This window comes from Vulpes vulpes, chromosome 15 (assembly GCF_048418805.1).
Source record: "Vulpes vulpes isolate BD-2025 chromosome 15, VulVul3, whole genome shotgun sequence".
Lineage (NCBI taxonomy): Eukaryota > Metazoa > Chordata > Mammalia > Carnivora > Canidae > Vulpes > Vulpes vulpes.
This window is the reverse complement of record NC_132794.1, coordinates 7,728,896-7,747,613: the sequence shown is the minus strand read 5'-3', so window position 1 is coordinate 7,747,613 and position 18,718 is coordinate 7,728,896. Positions and strand designations below refer to the sequence as shown.

At 38.2% G+C, this 18,718-nt stretch overlaps 1 protein-coding gene across 17 annotated transcripts in view; it reads left to right on the top strand.

Moving 5' to 3' along the window:
- DYRK1A (dual specificity tyrosine phosphorylation regulated kinase 1A) overlaps positions 1–18,718 on the top strand; it is a 146,390-nt gene that overhangs the window by 87,443 nt on the left and 40,229 nt on the right. The window lies entirely within an intron of this gene.

Sequence of the window (18,718 nt, the reverse complement as noted above, 5' to 3'; positions counted from 1 at the left end):
AAGGTGGAAATGAGAGAGTAAATAAGACTGAGGTTTCTAGCTTGAGTGGATGGAGGAGGAGACCCCATTTGTAGAAGAGGGTTGCACTTGGCATTCGTGCCTGCTCTCCAGCCTGGGCAGCCATGGCTAATAGAGCGTGCTGTGCCTTCCAGCTGAGGGATCTGGAATAGCGCGTGTCCCGGTCAGTCACTGCCAGTCTGGCGAGTTGTACTTGAGGGGAAGCCGAGTTGCCAGCTCTGTTGTGAGGGAGGGAGGGCGTGGGGAGGAGGCACACAGTGCTCTGGGGTTCCTCCTAAACATTTTCTTATATTATCAGATTTGCTTATTTATTGTCTGAGGGTCCCCCCCCCCCCATCACTGGCAATAAAGTACCAGGAGGCCAGAGATTTTGCTCGTTGTCTTCATATGTATGTCTTTAATGCTGTGAACTTTGCCGAGGACCACACTGTGCAAGAGAAATACAACATAAACCACTTATGTAATTTAAAAGTTTTTAGGAATCACAGTTTAAAAAACAGTAAATACAGACAGTAACATTAATTTTAGTTATTTCTCCCAATATATTTAAAATACATTATTTCAGAATTAAAAATTATTAATGAGATATTTTACAGTCTGGTTTTTGTTTGTTTGTTTTTGTACTCAGTCCTTGAAATCCTGTGTGTGTTTTACACTTACATCTCAATTCCTGCTAGCCTCATTTCAGGTGCTCCATTAGCCACCCGTGACCAGTGGCTACTGTATTGGAGAACTCAGGTCTAGAGCACAGCAGGGGCCCAGTAAATATTTGTTGAATGAATGAGTTAGAAGAAGATAGATTGGTTGTTAAAGGAGCATGTAGAATGCAGGAAGGCTTTTGTTTCTACAGTGAGGAAATAGAGCATATTTCTGTGTTTGACAGACCTGGGAGAGAGAAGTGGAAGGTAAGAGAAGACATAAGGGTTAATTGGTGGAGGAAGGCCTCCAAGGAGGTGGTTGGGAGTGGATTCTGTAGGCCAGGTAGGGTATGAACGTTGTCTTGCTGTCTCACCTCCTTTGAAGAGGAGGTATATTCTTTGATTGTATCTTAAAAGACGCAAATCCAGTTTGTTTACTGTAAACTTATAATTGAATTGTGTTATACTATTCCTTTTCCTCATTATAGGTATTAGATGGTTGAGGGTTATCTTAAAAGTTTCAAAAGTGGTTTCCATAGTGACTTACAAAAGAGAAAAGATCGAATCATTATATTGTGCATCTGAAACTAATATGTCATTTATATATCAATTAGAAAAAAATTTTAAAAAGAAAAAATATTTTAGATGGGAAGGGGGAGAAGTGTTATTGGCATGTATAAACATTTTTACTTTGGTGTCATTCAACTAGAAAAAGATAGTCTATTTAAAATTAACCAAGTCTAATATTTAGTATTTTGATGGTATTTGGCACTATAAAATTATGTACTGTACGTGTCTGAATATAAAGAAGTTATTTCCCCCAAATTATCCCACAATCCTTAGCATATTTTGAGTTCTTAAACAGTTTCTCTCTCTCTTTTTTTTTTAAACATAATCTCTAATGTTATGGGATGTGCTGTTCATGTGAGGTAAACTTCTGTTTGAGGAGACATAGGCATGGTGGGACCTCTTTGAATAGTAGTTTTAGGTACTTATGAGGTACTGGCTATATTGAATCTGTACCAAGTGAGGCAGAGCAATATAACACCAACTTTTGAGGTATGACCTCAATGTTTTCAGGTGTGATGTTTTAAGACTTTTAATGATGATTTTTAACAGTATTGTAATAGGTAGAAATTAAGAACATACACATAGGATTAACAGAAAATATCAGTTCTAATTATTAAAAATATTTTATGTCAGTGTTAGAGTGTCCCTGTACAGCATCTTAGAGGGTTTCAAAAATGTGGTATCCAAAACAACTTAGAACCTAGACGATTTGAAAGAAAATCCAGTGACCACAAAGTTACTGGTATTGAGGATAGAGGTAGACTTGCCCGTACTGAGATGGGTGCTTCTCACTTTGTATATAGATAGGTAATGTGATTGTCATTGGGCACAGGGGAGATTCCTTTACAAACTCCTGATGGTGGGATACTTGGGCATATATGGTAATGTCAGAGCTGGAAATGACTGTGGGGATGGGCATTCAGGGATGTTAGACCTTTTTTCCTGCCCAGGTATCTGGAGCAGGTTAGGTCAGTCACTTCTGTTGGAAAGAGAGGCTCCCAGGACACTTTGGAGACTGGGAAGGAAAAGAGTGGTGTGTGCTTTGGAGCTATCTCCGCTGGAAGGAATGGAGAGGGCCTGTCGCATGTGGGGTGTTACATACACAAACACACCCCTACCCCCCACCCCACCCCCGCTGTCATGGCTCTGCGCTCCTAGCTTGGGTCAGCACCCCAGCCTGCGCCCAGGGCCAATTTTCTTTTTCTCTGTCTTACTCTTTTCCTTCTCCTTCAAGACTTTTGTACTTTTTCTCCTTTCTCTCTCTCTCTCTCTCTCTCTCTCTCTCTTTAAGATTTTATTTATTCATGAGAGACACAGAGAGGCAGAGACACAGGCAGAGGGAGGAGAAGCAGGCTTCATGGAAGGAACCTGATGTGGGACTTGATCCCGGGAATTTGCAAAGGCAGATGCTCAACTGCTGAGCCACCCACGTGTCCCTCCTTTCTTATTCTTTCTTTCTTTCTTTCTTTCTTTCTTTCTTTCTTTCTTTCTTTCTTTATTTTTAAAAGATTTTATTTATTCATGAGAGAGAGAGAGAGAAAGAGAGGCAGAGACACAGGAGGAGGGAGAAACAGGCTTCACTCTGGGAGCCCGACACGGAACTCGATCCGGGGACTCCAGGGTCATGCCCTGGGCCAAAGGCAGGCGCTAAACCACTGAGCCACCCAGGGATTCTTCCCTCCTTTCTCTTTTAAATAAAGTTTTTGAAACTGTCATATGCTTGATAAGGTGAGATATACTAGAAGTCAGTCTTTGAAGTTCAGATCATAATACATTTAAGGAGATATCCTCATTAACTTAGTCCCCTTGCCTGACTTTCTAAGTGTCACCATCGTTTTCCAAGTCACCTAGGCTCAAAACCTCTGAGTCATATTTGAATCAGGCTGTGTCCTCTCTTCCATATTTGGATAAGAGGTCAGGTCCAGTTACTTGTACTTCACAATGTCTGTTCTTATGTGTCTTCCTTTTCTAACGGTGCCCTCCTAAAGAATATCTTTGTCCTTTGCTTGAACTATTGAAATAAGCCCCTGATTGATTTCTGCTCATCGTCTCTCCCTTTTCCAATCCATATTACACATCACTTCTATTATGATAAGCCTAAATATAGGGCATTTATTGAGCATTTACTGTGTCCTAGATACCACTTTAAATGTTAACTTTAATTTTCATAATAATCTGGAGGTGCAAATACTATCACTAACCCGTTCTGCAGATAGAAAGGGACACACAGATTTTATTAACCTATCCAAAGTCACATAGTAGCTAAGTAGTAAATGGCAAAATTCAATCTAGACACTCTAAAGTGTTAGTTGCTAGAACTAAAGCTGAACCACAGCTGTCACTCCTGGCACACCTTCCCTGTATTTTATAAAACTCAAATTCCTTAGTTTACCAATAAGACTCTTGGGCCCAGCTTGCCATTCTGTCCTTAACCTACTCCTCTGTGTCCTCCAGCCAGACTTGAGGGGACTTTGAACTGCTACAGGGAAGAGAAGTGAGATGATCAAGTGCAGCAATAAGGCAGTAATGTCTGAAGCAGAACAGGGAGTGTGCTTGAGAGTATGGGGGCACCTCCAAGAACTTGGAGCTCAGGAAGACGGAATTTCGCAAGATGAAGCTGCAAATTGAGGTCGGGCCCAGATTGTGGCCCACTTCCTACTCTTGTCTTCTCCCACAGGACATTTGCATGAGCTCTTCACAAAAGTCATGGATACTTAGAGAACTTGCTTTTTCTTCTTTGTAAAATTTGATGTGAAGTTTACTCGTTTTTCCTAGGCTTCTTTTTAAATCCCCCTCTCTTCTGCCACAGCTGGTCCGTTTTCACCTGAATTGGTGTAGGGTGTATTTGGGAAGGGGCGCTCTCAAGCTGGGTGCTGTTTCCTAGCCCCTGTCTCTTTCCTTTGCTCCTTCAGTTTATCTTTACTCCTTTGCAGGGTTTGTGCCGCCTCAACTTTTATTTAGCGTGGGTCTCTCATGTCTCTTGAGCACTCTCCCGCTCATTCCTGGCTTTGAGGCCCAGCTTAGAGTGGGGAAGAGTTTTCTTTGGAGCTGGCCAGTCTGGTTTTCCTAACCACTTAGCAGCTATATGAACTTGGGAACATGGGGCCACCGAGTTTGGGGCCCTTTTCTGGCTGCTTGACTTGGGCATCTCTCTGTGTAAAACACAACAGATGCTGTACTAATGCTACCTACCTCATTTACAGAGCTCTTGAGGGGTACAAGGGTGTACTAGGACCATATTTGGCATGGAATAAAAGTTCAGTGAATATTATTAATTTTACTTTGATTACTTTTAATTGTGACTACTCAAAGTATACTAGTAAAAGGTCATGGAAACCTACTTTATACAGTTATTATTGAGACTACTGAAAAATTTTGCTTGCTTATTGACTGACTTTTTGAGTTCTAGTGAGTTTAAAAGTTTTCTTCCATACTTATTACTGGTTTGTGAGAAATGCATCTTTTGCCAGTTTTTTTTTTCCTGAAGGGAGGGGCCTACCTTGGTGTTTTTACTTGTATTGGTAGAGAGGTTTCTTATGTATTAAGGATATTGTATAATACTTTGGACAGTAAGGTGTTCCATGCTATTTCCATTTGGCATAGAACTCAGGTACAAGTTTTAAGCAATTTTGCACAGTAGACATGGAAGAAGGAAAACTAATTATGAGCTCTAAAATGATGTGTTTATTTGCTACATAAATATACTTTTAATGAAGGGTTACTTTTTTATATTATTAAATTTTATAACCTCTGTTGAACAGTTGACAATTTGCTCAGTGCTTAACTTCTAAAATGTCTTTGGTCAGATGAATATCTTGCCTTTTAGGCATTTTGTAATGGAAAATCCTTGTAAATTTACAGTGTTTTAATTGGAATCACAAAGCCAAATGATTGCCTCATTGGATAATTTTAAGTATTATGCTGCAATTCAATATAGGTACCCAAGTACTTAACTAGATTTAAAAATATCTCATATGTTACAGCTGTTTAGCTAGAACTAAAAAAGAGTGGGGAGTATGTGTATGGTTCTCTTTTCTGCTTGGGACAGGAGAGGGGAGAAGTTTTTTTTAAGGTGTTGAGTTGAGTTGTTTTGCTTTGTTCTTTTCCCCTCTCAGCTGCTATTGCTCTGCCTGCTTTGGAAGAAAGCAGAGGTAAAGATCAGGGGAGGTTTGAGGCAGCTTTCTTTCCAAAGAAACCTTATGTGCATCTTCAGATATTTCTTAAAATGCCATGGTTGTGGCATAGTTGAAGGTGATTGGCGGTCTATGGTAGGTGACATTTCTGCCTGTGTTGTCTTTCTTAGCTGCTGCTTTCTTTCTGTGTTCGAATCTTTCTCCCCTTGAGGGGAAGGCAGCTAAGCAGGGTGTGTTCAGCTTTTTACTGGTTTCATGATATTTCATCTTCTAGGTCTGTTACAATATATAATTTCTTTCTGTACTTCCAGGTTTTTGGAAGTCAACTTTAGTGTGCATATATAGGCTTTGACAAAGTTACGGTCAGGAGATCTGAAGAAAACTCTTGGAACAGGGTGGGAGAGGGCATCTCTTTGGGTAATTCAAGTTTTATGTATATGCACATATATATGCATATATTTGTATACATGTGTGTATGTGTGTATACATGACATTTTAACATTTTTTAAGAAAAGTGGCATTTTACTACGCTTTTGTATAGTTTTTTTTTTAAAGGAATTGAGTTAGAATATAACCAACATTCTTTAAAATGTGTCTTTTATGCTCTAAACAGTCTCTAAACAGATTTTTGAGCACAGTCTTTCCTTTCGCAACGAACTGTGTAATATTTCAGATCCATGGCATTGTACAAGAGAGGGAATGCTTTAGATTTATGTGATTGGATAAAATGATGAATCATCTCATTTCATGTATGAGGAAACGGACTTATTTGTCACCATGCTGCACTTAATGCTTGTGCTAAGGCAAGTGAGAGATCTTACATCCTGGTCTAATGTTTTTCTGTACAGCAAGCTGAATGTTTGAGATGTATTTCTTGTTTTTCCCGTATTATAAATGAATTTGCTATTTGCATGTTATGAAGGGAATCTGTAGGGATACAGAAAGCAGGGCCTAGGACCATACAGTTTCACAAAGGTGATTATGAACAGCTTGAAACCTGCACTTATCCTGTCTAGATTGTTCCAGTGCTTTCCCTTAACTGTCTCACAGATGACTGACTTGGGGGAAGAAGTGAATGGAAACCCCACCTTCTGATTGAAAGCAGGAAGTGGCATTCATTTGAATGCTCTTGTCATGCTACTGCCAGTTAGGCTGGCTACTGCTAATCCTATCTCAGGTGACTGGATTTGCTAAGCCACAAATAAGGAGACATCATCTGACGGGTACTTGTATAAGAGACAGCTTTGAAATCAAGACTGATAGTGTTGAGCTGTATGGTTGCTGTCCTCATTTCTCTTGTTGAAAGACACTGGAATCTCAGGACCTGGCATACCATGTAATCTGAGTGATGATTTCTTCGCTTGCTTGAAAGAATTAGTTCCTTGATTACAACTAATCTGATTGATCTATTTGAATAACATGTCATTTTTGTAAAACTTTTGAAATCTTGTTTTTATGACAGTTAGACTTCCTACTTGCTGAAGGCTGAGTGGCTGCCGTCAGAGGGCACCTCCTCTCCTTAGAGAAGTGGCTGGCGTTCGGACACATGGGCTAGTTGAGAGGCCACTTAACTGGTCACTTTCTGTGGTCTTCATCTGGATGCCTGGTGGAGCAACCATTGCATCCTGTGTGGATCTTCTAGTTATTCTCACTGTGGTTGTAGATGTTTTCCTTAGGGGCTTGGTCTCCGTTTAGCCTGGTTAGTTATCTCTTGAGTAAATGATGTTATTTTAATACTCTGCTAGAAAGAAACTCATGCAGGTCAAGTCCTGTGTCTGTGACCAATACACTTTTTGTATTAAGACACTGATATGAAAAGACTGCTTCAGCAGGTCCTGGCTCATCTGCTGTTCTCTGGAATCTGCTGGAATGTAAGGCATCGTTTTCTGCCCCTCTGCAGGTCTGTCCGGTAAAACAACATCTAAAATTAAACTTCTATTAGGAGCAAATGTGCTTTTTTTGTCCCCCCAAAGACTGGTGTGTGTGTGTGTGTGTGTGTAGGGTTAGAGAATATATAAATTTAAGACCATTATAAGCCAGTAGATGTAGATCATGCGACTACAATCATGAAGTTAAACATTTTTTAAAAAAACGTTTTTATTGTATTTGCCTCAAAAGCAAGTTTGTGAACACTTTGTACAAGTGACGATTATTTTAGTTGTTGTATTAATAAATACAGTGCTTTCTTTCATTTATGCTTTTTCTATTAAAGTACTTGTTTTCAGTTTTTCAGAAGTTTTATCGCAATTATTTACAATCTCTTATCAGGTAATCGTACCTAAGATTCAGAAGCTTGTATGTCTAATTTATTGCAGTATATTAATAATCTTCCGTTTTGTGTCGGCATTTCTGAATCTTCTAATGACAGATTCACTTTACAAATGGCAGGTTCACATTTATAAGTTGTTGAATGTCTCTGCTCATCATATACTACTCATTTAGTCCGGCAACAGTTACAGAGCTTCTACTGTGTGCCTAGTACTAACTGTTCTAAGTCCTGGAAATTCAGTAGTGAACAAAGCATGAAAGGAGAGGCCCTGTTGGGGTTTAGGATTCATTCACGGGGTCATTGCACTAGGAGGTAAACTTTGGTTTCTAATCCACCACCAGCCACTAACTAGCTACCAGGCCAAGTTAGAGAATCACTGATCCTTCATTTTCTTCAAGAGGTTGGACTTGATTTCTTAAAAAGTTTAATCTCACCTCTAAAGTATCTCTGGAGATACTGTATATCTTTGTATATCTGTCTTTTGTTTCATGCACCCCCGCCCTTCCTAGAAATTAAAGGATCAAGGTTGCTTGCACCTTGTTTTCTACGAAGTGGGGAAAATTTCTATTTAAATGGGTTTATTGGGGGATCCCTGGGTGGCGCAGCGGTTTAGCGCCTGCCTTTGGCCCAGGGCGCGATCCTGGAGGTCCGGGATCGAGTCCCACGTCAGGCTCCCGGTGCATGGAGCCTGCTTCTCCCTCTGCCTGTGTCTCTGCCTCTCTCTCTCTCTCTCTGTGTGACTATCATAAATAAATAAAAATTAAAAAAATAATAAATGGGTTTACTACTGATGAAACATTTTTATTTTTTATTTATTTATTTATCTAATTTATGATAGTCACACACAGAGAGAGAGAGAGAGGCAGAGACACAGGCAGAGGGAGAAGCAGAAGCAGGCTCCATGCACCGGGAGCCCGACGTGGGACTCGATCCCGGGTCTCCAGGATCGCGCAGGCGCCAAACTGCTGCGCCACCCAGGGATCCCCATGAAACATTTTTATATTATGAATACTCTAAGAAAAAAATATTTCTCTACCTGGAATTTTATGACTACTGATAACCTGTAAGATACCAAGTGGTATAATCTTTTATTTTATAAAAGATTTTATTTATTTTTGCCTATTTATTTTTTACTATTTAAAAATGCTTTATAATTTTAAAATGTTGGGGGGCATAAAAATATAACCATATTACATGTTATCCTATTACATGTATCCTTTGTGTACATTATAATTTATGGAATGCAACAGCTATACCGTGGGTGATTATTTTAATCTTTTGTGTTCCAGATGCTATTACTAAAAATAAGTTGTCAACCTCTTATTTCAGCTGTAAGAATTTGGTTTGCTTTTTGTAATTGAAAGTGTTAAGGACCCATTTACTGTAGGATTAAGTAAGATTTTCTGTATTCTAGTTCTGTCTATCCATCTGGTCTTTCTTAGTGGTTGCTTGCGGGCTTACCACACGCAACTTTAATTAAGTTATGCAGTTGTGTGCTTCCATTTTCTCCCTCCCTCCTGTCCCTGGTGATGTGGTTGTCATCTGTATGACTTTGTATGTGTTATAAACTTTACAATATGCTGTTATTTTTGCTTTAAATTATGGGTTATCTCTTTAAAGTACTAATGAGAAAGGTCTTTATCTACATTTCTACCGTTTCTGTTGGTCTTTATTCCTTTGTAGAGATCTCAGTTTCTGTCTGGAATCATTTCCCTTATTTTTCACTTTCATTTGTTTGAAAGTGTTTTGCCTTCATTTTGAAGTTTTGTTTCAGTGAATATAGAATTGTGGGTTAAAGGTCTTTCTTTCATCATTTTAAGATGTTGCTTTTTTTTTTTTTTTTCCTGGAGTATGTGGCTTTTGATAAATCAGTGGTGCTCCTGTATGTAAATGTGTATTTTTCCCTCTTTCTGGCTGCTTTTACAGTTTTTGCCTTCATCGTGTTTTTTAACAGGTGTGTGTGTGTGTGTGTGTGTGTGTGTGTGTGTATTATTACACTGCTTGGGTTGATGGAGTTTGGATCTGTGGGTTGATACTTTTTGTTGAATTTGGAAAATTTTCCTTCTCTAGTTTCTCTCTTCTTCCCTTTGATGCCTTTTCTAAAAAGGAATTTTAGCTTGATTTTGTTATGAAGGTTTTGGAGGCTTTGTTTATATTTTTTCCCATTATATTTTATACTTGTTTTCAGTTTGATTAATTTATAGTGCGTTCTTACATTCACTGGTCTTTTCTTCTGCTGTTTAATCTGCTATTTGATCCATTCAGTGAATTTTTCATTTCAGCTTGCTCTCTATCTCTCTCTCTCTCTCTCTCCCCTCCCCTCCCTCCCTCCTGCTCTCTCCCTCTCTGAACCCAACATGGGGCCTGAACTCCTGACCCAGAGATCAAGAGTTGCTTGCTCCACCGACTGAGCCAGCCAGATACCCCTATTTTCAGTTATTTTCATTTCTAGAATTACCATTTAGTTTCTTTGTAGTTTTTATTTATCTGTTAAGATTTGCTATTTTGGGGCACCTGGCTGGCTCAGTTGGAGGAGCATGTGATTCTTGAACTTGGGGTTGTGAGTTGGAACCCCTGTTGGGTATAGAGATTACTTAAATAAATTTAAAAAAAAAAGTTACACTGTTTTTTCTTATTTTGTTTTTTTTATATTTTAAAACCTTGCAATGCCTATTTTTTCTCTGCTAACTTCATAATTTCTATCATTTCTGGATCTTTAGATGGATTTCTTTCCCTCCTGAATATAAGCAACATTTTCCTGCTTTGTGTGCCTAGTGTTTTTTGTTTTAAAGTAGGCTCCATGCTCAACATGGGTCTTGAACTCATGACCCTGAGATTGAGTCGTACGCTGTACCAATGGAGCCAGTCAGGTGCCCATGCCTAGTGATTTTTGATTGGATACATTAGGAATGCGAGGTAGTTGAGCATCTGGGTTTTGTTGTCCTTTGAAAAGTGTTGAATTTTGTTTTGGCAGACTGCACATCATCTTGATCCTTTGAGGTATGTTTCAGTGTCTGTTGGGACAGGCAGAAGGCAGCCTTTATTGTAGGGCCAGGACAGCTCTGCTCCTGCTCTCTGGATTTTTTGGGGTCTATGTTGAATGTCTGTGGTGTTTTCATGGTTTTTCCACTCCAGCTGATAGGAATGCTTACAGTTTCCCAGTCGTGTGCGAGTTCTAGTAGCTGCTCACCTCCTAGCTCCTTGGCAGTTGTTTCTACTTTGTCTAACACACCTGCACCTGGCGCTTGGGCAGCTGAGTGATTGGCCACAGAATCTAGGAGATTTCTAGATGTAGATCAGTGGAGCTCCTTCTCTGTAGAGCTCCCTTCTTTCTGTGACCTGTCTCAGAAATTCCTGTCAGCTCCATAGCCTTGAATTCGGATTTCCGTCTACCTCACTTAGCAAGACCACTACTGTTGTATTTGGGCTCCAGCTCCCTCCGTTGTACCTTGGAAATTGTCCTCAGATAGAAAGCCAGGCCTCACCAGGTTTGTTTCCTTCTTCTCAGTGATCACAGCTCTGCACTGCCTGTTGCCCAGTGTCTGAAAACAGTCATTTCTTAACATCTGACCAGTTTTATAGCTGTTCATGGTGAGTGAGGTTGTTCAGTGACAAGGCACTCAGAAGTGGAAGTCTGATGTTAGAGGCTTTTAAAGAGAGATGTTTTTATCCCTGTCCCACTGTTGTTATTCAAATTTTAATGTACAAATTTAATTAAAATGTTTCAGACTGAAAAACCTGGATATTTATTTAGATCTTACATGAGCAATTTCATTGTGTTTGTAGACAACTGAATATGTTGTCTTGGCTAGTTGGTTAAAACAAACTGTGTGCATACGCACATTCTGTCATGACAAAGACTGGCCACTAACTTGAGAGGATAATAAGAAATCAATTTATTTGTCCTTATCGTTAGATAATTGACAGAGCCCTAATATAGTTTGACTTTAATCTGTATTTATTTAACACCTGCTGTGGAGCCATGTAGTGTGCTGTGTGCTTTGGATATAAAAATGAGTAAGAGAAATTGACTGTCAAGCAGTACCTCTAGCTTGTGCTATGATTAGACTGTTCTTTATTTCTGACTTATGTGCCCCTCATTGTAAAAATACTTTTCATCTTTATCCCATTTAGCTCTCTCCCTCCCTTTCTCAACCATTTCTTCATATTCTAAATATTCCTGATGTATTCAGTTCATTGTTTCATCGAACAAATATTTATTGAATGCAGGCCACGTGCCAGGCACTGTTCTTGGTACTGATGATATCTTGGTGAACATAACTTTTTTCAGGGATTTATATTCAGTTACCCCCTTAATCCTGTGCCTGTATTCCCAACCTCATTTAAAGTGCATTTGGCTATTCTTTGACGATTTTCTCCTTTGTTACGGACATGTCTTGTTGCTAGTGACATTGCACATTTGTATTTGTCCCCACAGTCTTGGTTGCCCTCCCTTCCTTCCTTTTTTTTTTTTTTCCCTTCCCTTCCTTTCTTAGGGGAGTTTGTCTCAGAAGTGTGGCTTCCTAATAACACCTTTTGGATGGTAGAGTTTTAATTAAAGTATTTTAATTAATTAATTTGTGCTCTTTAATATTGTTCTTTCTGTTTGAAATCAAATGTGGATTAAAATACTGCAAGGATGGTTCTCTCAACATAATAACAAGCGAAATTTAAGTTAGCTACAAATAGAGTTACTTGTAGATCTTACATCAGAGATTAAATAAATGGCTATTTTTTTTCCACTCAGGGTCTGCTCTCAGGCTTTTCTGCTTGATGTTTTTGCTCTCTGTCTACCTCTGCCTTTTGACTCTTGCCATCTCCCAGTCTCAGATCTGTTCGTGGAGTGCTTCTCTGTAGAATCACTTGCTAATCTTTACTAGTGTTATGATGGTCACTGGTTATTACAGGTTTCTGCCGAAACATTGTAACTTGAGTGGAATGTGAAAGCAACTTCATTGTTTCTTTTTTTCTTTTTTTGTAAACTATTTGTCGACAAAATTTTTGAGATTTTAGAAACATGTTCATGGTAAAAAAAAAAAAAAAAGATCCAGATCGTTTAGAAGGATATTAAAAAAATGCACATAGGAACCTACTTGCATACTTTGTCTTTTACACTATTTGGCAGCCATTTAAACTATTATTTTGGTAGTGAACTCCAAATAATGATTATGAAGATACTTTTGAATTAAATGTTATAAGATGATCATTAAATTATAAGACTTGATATTGCAGCATGTATATTGATGCATTTTTGAGCTAAAATATTAGAGCTAAATTTTAGTTTAAGTTGGACAAAGATTATATACAGTATGGTGTAGATGTCAGGTTAAACGATATGAAATTGCTGTTTTTTTTTTTTTAAGATTGTTTATTTATTCATGAGAGACACGCAGAGAGAAAGAGAGAGAAAGAGAGAGGCAGAGACACAGGCAGAGGGAGAAGCAGGCTCCATGCAGAGAGCCCGACGTGGGACTCGATCCTGGGTCTCCAGGATCACACGCTGGGCTGAAGGTGGTGCTAAACCGCTGAGCCACCGGGGCTGCCCGAGATTGCTGTTTTGTAGGTCAAAGGAGGTCTAATATTAGCAGTTTCCTACAGTTCAACCTAGTACTTTATTAACATCATAGGATGAACTGAGTCCTTGTTCTTAATATCATTTGAACTGAAAGGGAAGATGGAAACATTAGAAATAAAAGCTTTGGTGATGGGCCTAAGATAAAATTGGGCTGACAAGAAATTCTCATACTGGTTGCCTCTCATACTAGAGTTTTACCATAGGAAGGAATGAATGAATGGATAATTTAAAAACTTCTTGGCTTTGTGGGAGGAAATTAAACTTGAGTATCTTTCTGCATTTCACAAACAGCAGTTGAGCTGAGGAAGGAGACAGCATGTGGCAAACACACCTGTATACAACCCCACAACTGGTAATGTCACTAAGGGGTTGTGATAGATGGTATAGTAAATAGCTGTAAAAAAGTTTCACAAGCAGAAACCAAAGTTATTTCTTGTTAATTTGCCTTCACATTACCTACAGTAAAATTTAAGAGGAATATTGGATCTTTGTCACCTAACATACCACCCTTCTGCACAGGAATGTATATTAATGTTTTAATAATAATAAAAAACCCAAAATATCTAACTAGGAAGGCAAATCTATTGGGGAGAAAACTGCCCTGTGGCGTATTGGGTAGTCAGAATTAAAGCTTACGTTTGGATCATCTGGCACTTGGATTAGTTGGAAAATAGCTTTCTTTTATTAAGGTAAATAATTACAATGTTTTTTAGATGCTATTTGAAGCAACATTGGCATGAGCTGGTGACTTGTTAGAAACGTAGACTCTCAGGCCCTATCCTCAATGTATTGAATCAGAATCTGCATTTTTAACAGGATTCAGAGGCAATTTGTAAGCACATTAAAGTTTGAGGTACTATTACAGATCATGGGTGGCATTGTCACCTCCAAACAATGCCATAGTAACCTCTCAGTGCTTGAGAGGTTGAGTTGAATTTAATGCATGTAATTGCATCTAGATTCAGAAAATGAAACACATATTTTAGGAGGATAGTTAGCACAATAAAAAGCAGCAGCTAGCCATTTTTTTGTATTTCTTTCGTAGCTATCTAGATATCACAAAATTATCCCTCCCTTCCTCCACATGTTTCCTTGAGTCTAAATCTATCTATGCTACATGATTAGTTGATGTCTTGTGATTGCATGTGTTTGTGTGTATGTGTACATACCCAAGTCAGTAATAGTATAGTAATATACAATAATTACATTTTGATGAGTCAAAGATAATTATATTGTAATGTATACAATAAATAAAATAATTTGTGTGTTGGGGAGGTATAGACATTTCAGCCCAGCAGAATGTAAGAAAGAAACATGAAACAGTTGGAATAAATAGAATGGTTATTAGTGTACATTTGTAAATTAAACCCAACTACATACTGCTTACAAGAGACAAACCTGAAATATAAGGGAACGGGGAGTTGACAGTAAGGGTGGACAAAAGATATACCACACAAAGTAGAGAAAGCATGGTGTGATCATACTACTATCAGACAAGGGGAAGCATTATTAGGAATAAAGAAGGGCTGTTATGTTCTACCTCAAGAAGGTAGAACAACTCTATATAATCTGATAACATACTTAAATAGAATATTTTTCAGACACCTCTCTTGCTAACTGACAGAACAAGATGAGAGCAGAAATAGAAAACCCACATAAGAGAGGATATTTAATAAAATTAGTAAACCTTTGATTAAACTGATCACAAGGTAGGAGAAGGCCTCATTAACCAGAGCTGAATTGAAGGGATATCACTACAATTACACCTACATTGATAGGGAAGCTTAGAGGGTATAATGAAGAGCTTGATGCCAGTGCGTTTGAAGTGTAGATGGAGACACACTATTAGAAAAATACAGCTTATCAAAACAGACACACCAGGAAATACAAATTTGAGTAGTTCTATTAAAGATCACTTTTTAATTAATTATTAATTTTTAACTACCCTCAAAGAAAATTCCAAGACCAGATGATTTCATCAGTGAATCTATCACAAAAGGATAATCATGACCCAACTGTGTTGCAGGAAATGCAAAGTTGATTTAACATTCAACAATCAGTCAGTGTGTTTTCACCATGTTAACAGAATAGATGAGAAAACTGATGCCGTTTCACTGGATGCAGAAAAAGCATTTAATAAAATTCTGCATCCATTTGTGAGGAAAAGGTTTTAGCAGACTAGGACTAGAAAGGAACTGGATTCATATGATAATGATTATCAGTTAAAAACCTATAGCAACCACAATATTAGAGAAGTGTTGAAAGCTTACTTTCTGAGGTTGGGAGTAAGACAGTGGTACCTGTGTCTCCTCTTCTGATCATTTCTGTTTTAGAGGGACAGCAGCAAGTAGTAGAATAAGGTGAGAAGAAGAATAAGGATTAGGAAGGAAAAAAAAAAACTTCCAAATGCCCAGCAGCGCTATTACCTACTTATTAGACAATGCTGATAAATTCATCATTGCAAAAAATTCTGTTGCAATTTCATTATTTTTAAAAAAGATTTTATTTCTTTATTCATGAAAGACACAGAGAAAAGGTAGAGAGACATAGGCAGAGGGAGAAGCAGACTCCCTTCAGGGAGCCTGACTTGCAACCCAATCCCAGGATCTCAGTCTGAGCCAAGGCAGACATTCAGCCACCGATCTGCCCAAGCACCCTGACAGCGTACAGTATTGATCATAGTGCCAACATAGGTTTATTTGTTTTGTGATTTTGATGAGCTAATTCTAAAACATACATGGACATGGAAAGGGTTAAGAATAACCAAACCATTCTTGGGGAAGTACAGAATTCTCTACTGGATGTTAATTAAAACTTGTAAAGCTGGTTCTTAAACAAAGTTCTAAGAAATCTAGGTAGGCCTGTGCCCATTAGAACAGAATAAAGAATCCAAAACCAGATCCAAGCAGATATAGGCATGTCATTTATGATAAAAGCATCACGGAAAGTTTGTCTTTTTAATAATTGGTCCTCAGTCGAATGTCCATTTAGGGTTGGGGGTGGGTGGAACTTGTCCTCTAGTACACATACACAGAAATCAAATCCAAGGGAATTGCCTATCTAGATGTGAATGGTGAAACTCAGCTTCTAGAAGCTAAGGGAGAATTTCTTATGACTTTGGTATAAGGGAACATTTCTTAAACGGACACCAAAAATACTAATTCTAAAATAAAAGGTAATAAAATTAAGAGATTGTGCTCATTAAAAAACACCATTAAGGGAGTGACAGCACAAACCACTTACAACCAATAAAGGGTTTATACCCCAAATATGTTACAAATAGAATGTTTGAAGTTTCCTAGATGTGTAAGAAAAAGACTTTATTGATAGAAAAATGGAAAAGCAACCTGAATGGGCATCTCACAGAGGTGGATGTTTAACTGGCCTTAAATAAATGAAAAGATGCTTATAGTTGCCAGGAAAATACAAGTTCAGCTCTTAGTGAAGTACCATTACATACCTCTGGTAATGACTGAAAATTAGAAAGACTGATGATTCCAAGTTAGTGAAGGAATGGAGCAGAGGAGACTTCATAAACTGCTAGGGGAAAAACAGCAATTAAAAAATAAACCAGAAAAAAACCCCAGCTGAACAGCATCTCTGGTATACCAAAAGACAGTAAGAGTCTTCCTAGTGGCATTATTTATAATAGCTCTAAACTAGGAAATAATACAAATGTCAATCAAAAGTCGAAAAGATAAGTAAATCATCACATGTTCACATGATGGGATACCATAAAGATAATGAATAGACCACAGCTTATAAACATAACATGAAGTGAACAGACCCATTTATATAAAGTTATAACTGATCTGGTTTTGGAGGTCAAGATACCCCTTTGGGGTAGAGGATTTGGGTATCGATTGAAAATACCAGGATCCATTATTCATGGCTTACATATAGTGTCTTATTTAAAAAAAATCATAATAAACCCAAGGGATGGGTTAGTGTGATAATAACTCTGCTTCATAGATAGGGAAACCAAGACATAAAGTGGTTAAGTAATTTGCCATTCAGGGCCTTAGTGTTTTTATTGTTTGTTTATAGGACCTATTTATGTGTCAAAGAACTCAATCGGTTTTGTATATGTCTAAATTTATTTATTAATATACCTTCCCGGGTGTGTGTGTGTGTGTGTGTGTGTGTGTGCGTTTAACATTTAAATGTAAAGACAATACCAGAATAAACACTCTTCCCTGATTGTCTTTGTGCATGTCCTCGATTATATCCTTATGATAAACTCCCGGTTTTTTTTTAAACTGAACAAAAACTTGTTCTATATAATTGAATAAACTGTACTTTTTTAGTATGAGTAATGTAATGTTTAGAAAATTACCCCATCTATCATGATAGTACACTGTCCTTTTACTTAGCAAGTATTTCTTAATCCTGTACTGTGGGTCCATTCAGGACTTGGTGCTGTAATGGAGGGAGACAGAAGCTAAGTCTGAAGGCAGTGCCAAGGCAGGTTATATTCATGTTTCTATAGAGGTGGAGGCTTTGAGATGTGCACTTTAGAAAAGTCATTCTGGTCTTCTTGAAGAAATCAGAGTTGCAAATGGGCAGAATAAAGACAAAAAGAGCTATTAGGAATCTGTTTTAGTCCTCTAAGTGAGATGGGTTAGTGGAGATGGAAAGAGGTTGTATTTGAGTGTTCTGTAGGAGGTGGAACCCACAAGATTGGGCAGCTGTTTGCATGAGATTAGTCTATGAAGGAAAAGAACTCTCACTTGACTCCAGGAGCTTCGATTCTGGTTGACTGGGTTGGAAGATGGTATCATTTTTTGTGGTGGAAAATAGAAGTGGACTTTGTATTTTTGAGAGAATTGAGCTTTGTTCTCTTCAGTTTGGAGAGTCTATGTGGCATTCAAGGAGAGATTGTTTGCTCCACAAAAATGAATACTATCCCCATCATCCTTTACTGTACATCACAATACAGTAATTGCAGCCAGTGTTGGGCCATTTATTAATTGCCAGAGCTATTCTAAGTATTTTACACATATGAAAGTACTTAACTTTCACCATGGGCTCTTGAGGTAGACATTACTATCACTTTTTAGGAAACTAAGTATGCAAGGTCATGCAGTTGGTAAGTGTGGAGCTGAAATTTCAAACTACAGCAGTCTGACTGAGCATCTGTCTGTTGGGCCATGATTCTTGATGTCTCAGAAATAGTACTTTAGTAAAAGTACCCTGGTGCTGAACAGTATGATCTGTTGCATGTTTGGAGTCAGCTGGTTTATTCAGGAAGACAAGCACAAGAATTCTGGGTCCCCAGTTCATTGGCTAGGGTTTGGCCCTTTGTCTTTGGGTTTAGTCTGTGATTATAAGTATCATTAAATTTAAGAAGAAAGGTCTTTTTTCTTACCTTTTTAATGGAAGAATTAACTTTTATTAATTATCAAAAACTTCTATGGATCCAGTGGTTGATTTTCCATGTCTATACAGTGAAAATCATGACTGTGGTCCCAGCCTCCCAATGGAATATTTATTGTCTGTTCAATACACTTTCGGC